This window comes from Mirounga leonina, unplaced genomic scaffold (assembly GCF_011800145.1).
Source record: "Mirounga leonina isolate KUSES-001 unplaced genomic scaffold, KU_Mleo_1.0 Mir_125, whole genome shotgun sequence".
In the NCBI taxonomy this organism is placed as follows: domain Eukaryota; kingdom Metazoa; phylum Chordata; class Mammalia; order Carnivora; family Phocidae; genus Mirounga; species Mirounga leonina.
The window spans coordinates 65,445,466-65,451,524 of record NW_023270305.1 but is presented as its reverse complement, the minus strand read 5'-3'; positions in this window follow the sequence as shown (position 1 = coordinate 65,451,524).

Below are 6,059 nucleotides of genomic sequence, written 5' to 3'. Positions count from 1 at the left end.
AAAAAAAAAAAAAGAACCCTGAAAGAGTTAGGTCAAATAACTGGGATCTGTATCATACAATCAGAAGGCAACATTATTATTAAACTTTCTTCCATTAAACTTTTAAGTGGTCCATTTGATGGATTATTTAGTTCCCACTTCAAATAAAATCTCAGTGAGGTCCCAAGACTTTTAAAGTCACTCTTTAGTAGTAAAAACAGAAATTCCCTTGCTCATACTAAATAAATATTGGAGTCGGTAGGTAATGAAAATTCTCAGCTTTACCCCTACTTAAAGCTCTGTCCTCCCCAACTCAGATTTGCTTCAACCTGGAAACCTGAGCAGACAGGAGGGAAGATGCTATCTGTTGCTTGCACCCTAGGATTTTGGCTGATACATTAATTTGTTCATTTATATGTTTGTATATTTGTTTGGTCAGCTTTACTGAGTGCCCCTTTTATGCCAGATGCCTTGTTGGGCACTGAGGAGCTTAAGATATTTCCCTACCTAGCACCTCTACACCTAATCCCTCCACTGGCCTACACTGGCCCCTCTAGGGCCTAGGAGAGGGGAAAAATAGAATAGGAAATGTCATCATCTTCTTCTTCTTTCTCATCTTCTTCCTCTTCCCCCTCTTCTCCTTCTTCTCCTTCTTTTTACTAGCATGGGTATAATTTCTCTTTGGTTTTCCCTGGCCATAGCAGCTATTTGCCTCTTCGGTATCTTTGTAGATTCCTTGGATAGTCTCCTCCAACAGCAACCCCTCATGGTTCCAGAAGGGCCCTCCTCCAGCGGGTCACTTGTGGTCTTCCTCAGCTTCTGCCTCCAATGGTACCTCCATCTCTTTCTGTTGAGACCTTTTTGAAGAGATGCACGTGGCAGGATCGTCTTAAAAATCCTCAGTGGGTATTCCTCCTGTGAATTCCACATCTGGTCTGGGAACATCATGCTCTGTATTGGACCTTCTAATCACTGCCCCGATACCCCTTCAGGAATGAAGGCCTTTTTCCCCCTGGGTGCTGTTGCCTAAGGCCACAGGCCTTGACTGATCAAGGCAGAGGTAGAAAGGCCTGACCCCTTTACTCCACTTTGGGACAACTCTGAAGAGCCATTCCAGCTTCAGACACCCTAGGGGTTGGATGAGACCTTTGTGGAGGCTCTACTTTGCCCTCTGCCCAGTCCTACTTCTGTCCCTTCCCTCCCACAGGTGCTGATCCCCAGGGCACTCCCTCATAAACCTGCTGAATGCTAATCTCCCTCTCTTGTTGACTTCCTGGGGAATCCAACCTGCAAACACACCACTGCCATGACTAGGTGAGTGGGAGTAAGCCTCAAACCCAGCCCTCCACATGGCTCCAACAGCCACTTTAGCCAGCCTCTCACCTGGGGGTGGGGGTGGGGGGCAGTCTCCTGAGTCCCTCAAGCTGCAGGGGATGAGCATCAGGCTTTCCTGTGGTCTCCAGTAAGCCCCAGTCACTGGACTTGGAGATAGCTGAAAGGCAAAACTTTGTCCACGGTGTGCGGAGGGGAAATCCATGATGTTGACAACTCCATCCTAGAAATCCAACTTCTAGTCTTTGTCTATATTGGTCCATACACTCCCTTGAGGTGGGCTTTGACTACAGCATGCAAAACCATCTCAAAAGCTCTTTTGCTAGTTCTGTATTTCTGTATTTTGAAAGTGAGCTAGACAAAGTCCCATTTTGACACCCCTTACAGGCCAAAGCAACACTATAGGGGTGAGGAGGGTGTCTCTGACCCCCAATTTGTGCCATTCTTAGTTACCAGACTTCAGAGCAGTACTGCTTGAGGCCTAATGTCATCATCTCTCTTGTTAGTAGCACCTTCATTTCTGCTCTAAGGTGGGGCTGGCACATCCTTCCTATAGGCCCTTCCTCCCACAGAGACTGCACCCACCAGCCTAGCAGATGGGCCAGTCTGGGTGAGGCATCTCTTACTCCTAGCAGTGAAGATGGCTGGGACTCTAGCTTTAGCTTCCTTCTTATTCACTCTCTCCACCCTCCCACCCACCACCACCAAATCCTTACAACACCTGTTGTTTAGAGCATATGATTTTGTGCTCAACTTCTATATTTAGAACGTTTTAAGAATATATAAATTATATATATATTAATTTAAAAGGGGTTTGGGAGAGGAAGAAAGGAATCATTACGTATTGATGCTCACTGACTTCAAAAGCCTTAAAAAATAAGTAAACGTGTATCTCCTAATCTGGGAAATGCAGTGGGGCACAACTGGATTGACTTCTCCTGGAGGGGAGGGAACCACTGTCTCTCTCTCCCTCCAGATTGATTCCTTCCATTCTCCTTGAATCCGCATAACACAGTGGCCATGGACCAATGACTCCTTCACTATTTGCTGAATGACCAAATGACAAACACACAAGACCTCTCCTGGGCAAAGACATTAGTCTCTAAGTCCCTGATAATCCAGGTGTGGGGTGGGGAAACTGGTTTCTTTAAAACTGGATCCTTCTTCCTGGTAAGCACTAAGAATTTAAGTAGAAACAAATGTTCAACCCTTTCCTCAATAAGAATCCCGAATTCTTTTTGAAAGATGGCAAAATCTGGATTTGTAGGGTCAAAAGTCATGTTTAACCGTAGATATAGCATATGTTCCGGCTTTGGCCTGAAGCCAAACACAGGAGGTATGGTTTTCTGGTCATAGAGTTCATTGATGAGCGTGAGGATAGACTCCGAAAGTCACAATTTAAGAGCTGGTTTTGTTTGGAGGACTAACAGGCAAATGTGAGGGAATGGGTCCCTTCCCTTCCAACCCAATAAATGGCGGGACTAGGGCCCGATGGTTATTACATTAGATAACACATGTGCAGGGCCAGGGCTACCACCACCAGAGAGTGAATGCCCCCTGAAATGTTGCACCCCAGCCCTGACATGTGACAATACATTGAAAGTTGTAAAATACTAAAGAAATAGCCCAGACCTCCAAGATCTCCTCTCCTGTTAGATCCCACCCATCCCAACCTAATTTCCAACCACATCCTGGGTCATACTGTTACTTTAACAGGATTACCAAGGCCCTCTGTCTTCCACCTGCCCACCTCAGCCCAGGTGTCTGCTCTCTACCAAATCTGTAAGTTAACAATTTGTCTCCATCTATCCCATCCTCCTAAGGGTATGTATGCTCTACAGAGGAGAGAGGAAGCTAGAGACCCAGTCTCGTCCCGCATTAAAACAAGTCAGTATTCTCCTGGGGTCACAGACTGTGTTGCCAAGCTGTCCAGTCTAGGGTTGGGGGACAGGTAGAGAGATTTGCTGGGAAATGGGCAGCTGCTCCCATTTTAAGCAGCTTGGGAGTTTTGCCTAGTGATGCCCTCTGCTGCCCTCTGTGGCCAAAAGATCATTGTCTCTAGAGACACTCCTCTAAATCCTGGAATCCATCTCTTTCCGCCATCATCTTTTAAAGCTTTTCTCCTGCAGTGCTCCGTGGGCATTAAAAAGTAAAATGGGACACTCTAGCCACAGGCCTGTGTTGGGTTTACACTCTCAGCTCCTTCCTGCAGAGGTTGTTTAACTGAATCCTGGAAGAAATCTTAAGAGGTCATTGGGCTGCTCAGCTCTGCTCTAAGCAAGGCTGGGTCCAATCCTTCTATATAGGGCTTTTGGTGAATCTCTCAGACACTGCCAAAATTCCAGACTCTTCAAAGTTACTCCCTGGGATTTTCATAATATCCATCCAGTTGTTTATCGGAGCTTGGGGACCTTTCACTCAGAGGGCAAAATCCCAATTAGAAAGATGGGCAGTCTGGCCATGGGGAAGGAGCAATATTAATATGGTAGATGTGTTGAGCGACCCTTTACCTTTCCTCTTTCTTTTTTTTTAAATACCAAAATATCTAATTTCATAAACTCAGCATTGCTGAAATGTTCTGTGTAGGTTGGAGGTGTTGCTTTGTGACTTTTAAGCATAGCCCAGGACGCAGGAATTTTCTCCTTCCTCAGGCAGTGAACCATCCAAGCACCTGGAAGCCACCAAAGCCCCTGTTTCTTCTCCCACTCCAGCACCAAGTGAGATAAGTAAGCTTATTGTCGATTAAGGAAGCACTGTGTCTTACCAATCTCTTTATTAAGATAAATAAATGTATCCACTAGGACTGGGTGGCTGGAGAAGCCCAGTATGAAATCACTCCATTTCTGAAACCTACCAGCCTTAAGAAATGGCTCCCTAGAGAGATTTGCAATCTTTGTTTGAATCCCTTGACTGTCAGGCGTGATGTTTGATTTCAAAGTCTGTGTACACAGTCATGGCTCTAGGAAAATGAGAAAATGTGCCTGGTTCCCCAGTTCTCGGCAAGTTTTCTCTCTCTATTCTGCTTTCCAGTGCCTTCCAAAGGCCCCTGAAAAGTAGCCCCACCCCTCCCGGCGTGCAAGGGAAAAATATGTTTACTTTGTATTTTGGTAATAACACAAACGTATACCAAAAAAAGTTCCATTTACGATTATTTTTTCTTGATATTTATTTTTGCATTGTGGTAGAAAAAAAAGCTAGCATTAAATTTACCACCCTAATCATTTTAAAGTGTACAGTGCAGTGGAGTTATATTCATTTTGTACAAGATTCTAGAATTTTTTCATCTTGCAGAAGCAAAACTGTATACCCATTACACACTAATTCCCATCCCATCCCCCCACAACCACCTTTCTACTTTGTTCCTATGAATTTCGTTACTTCAGATACATCATAATAGCTGAATCATAAAGTATTTGTCCTTTTGTGAATGGCTCTGCTCACTTTGCATAAAGTCCTGGAGTTTCATTATGTAGATTATTTAATATAAAATCTGACAAGGCTTATGGGGAAAACGTAGAGCAAGGCTCTCAGTGCAAGGGCTCCCAGTCCCGTGGCCCTTGCTTTCTCCTCTTCCACTCACACCTATGAAACTTTTCGCAAATCTTGGAAGACTGAGCCTTCCCTGTCCCATCCTGAGATCTGGATCAACATAATGTAGGTAGTAAATGGGGTGGGATTCTTGGGAGAGCAGATCGATAGGGTCGGGGCAGAGGCACGTGGAGCATAGATGCCCGGGCCAGCATTTGTTGAAAGCAGAGTTTAAAGCGCAGCTGGAAAATCCAGGAGCTCTAATGGCCTGCCCCTTAGATCACTGATCTCTCTACACTCAACACCTGCAGACTTGATGTTCCCGGCGCTTCAATAAAACATTGGAGACACATAGGGCAGGCCTGAAATCCTGTGACTTGAGGACACGCTGTCAATTCTTATCCCCAAATCACACTAGGAAGCCAGACTGACTTGTCCAACTCTGAATTGGCCCAGGCCCACGCTTTGGTGGTCAGCTGTTGGGAGCAGGGCGCAGCAGGCCCTCGCTTGGAGCGAGGGCCCGCCTCTCCCGCATCCTCACCAAAGCCACACGGTCCAACACGACCCTGCAAGCAACAGGTCTACCAGTTGAGGGAAGGGAAGAGCAGGTGAAGCCCTAGCTCTATTTCACTGCACTGTTTTCCCGAGACCCCACAGGAGCAGGTGATCCGCCTCCCTGCCTCTTCTTTCAGATGGCAAAGTCAGCTGCGTTCTGCCGGGAAAAGCGCAACGCCTAGGCTCGGAGCGCCGCTGCTGGGCCCTCGGAATTCTCCCGAGAGGGCCCGGGGGCGAGGCAGCAGAGCGAGCGACGCGGGAGCGGCACTGCGGAGCGGCTCCGCGTGGCGTGGCAGAGCGCGGGACCCTCGGGGCTCACAGTCCTGCCCCGGTCCCAAAGGTACGGCAGAGGAGAAAGGACGCCAGGGCAAAGGGGCACCCCCGCTGTCCGCAGCACTCCCGGAGACCGACTTCTCGCTGCCGGCTAGCCCCACTTGGGTTGCGCTTGCCCGGTGCGGAGTCCCACCATGCCACAAGCCACCCCGCCGACCTCATAAACAACTTCTGGAACTGCAGAGGGAGGAGGCGGGGCGGGCGGGCCGCGGCGGAGCCGAGCGCGGGGGCAGGGGGCGGGCCGGGGTCAGGGCAGAGGCTGCGGCCGCGCCTCCCCATTGGCCGGGACGCAGTGGGCTGCCCGGGCGCGCGGCGCGGCGCGGCGCGGGCGG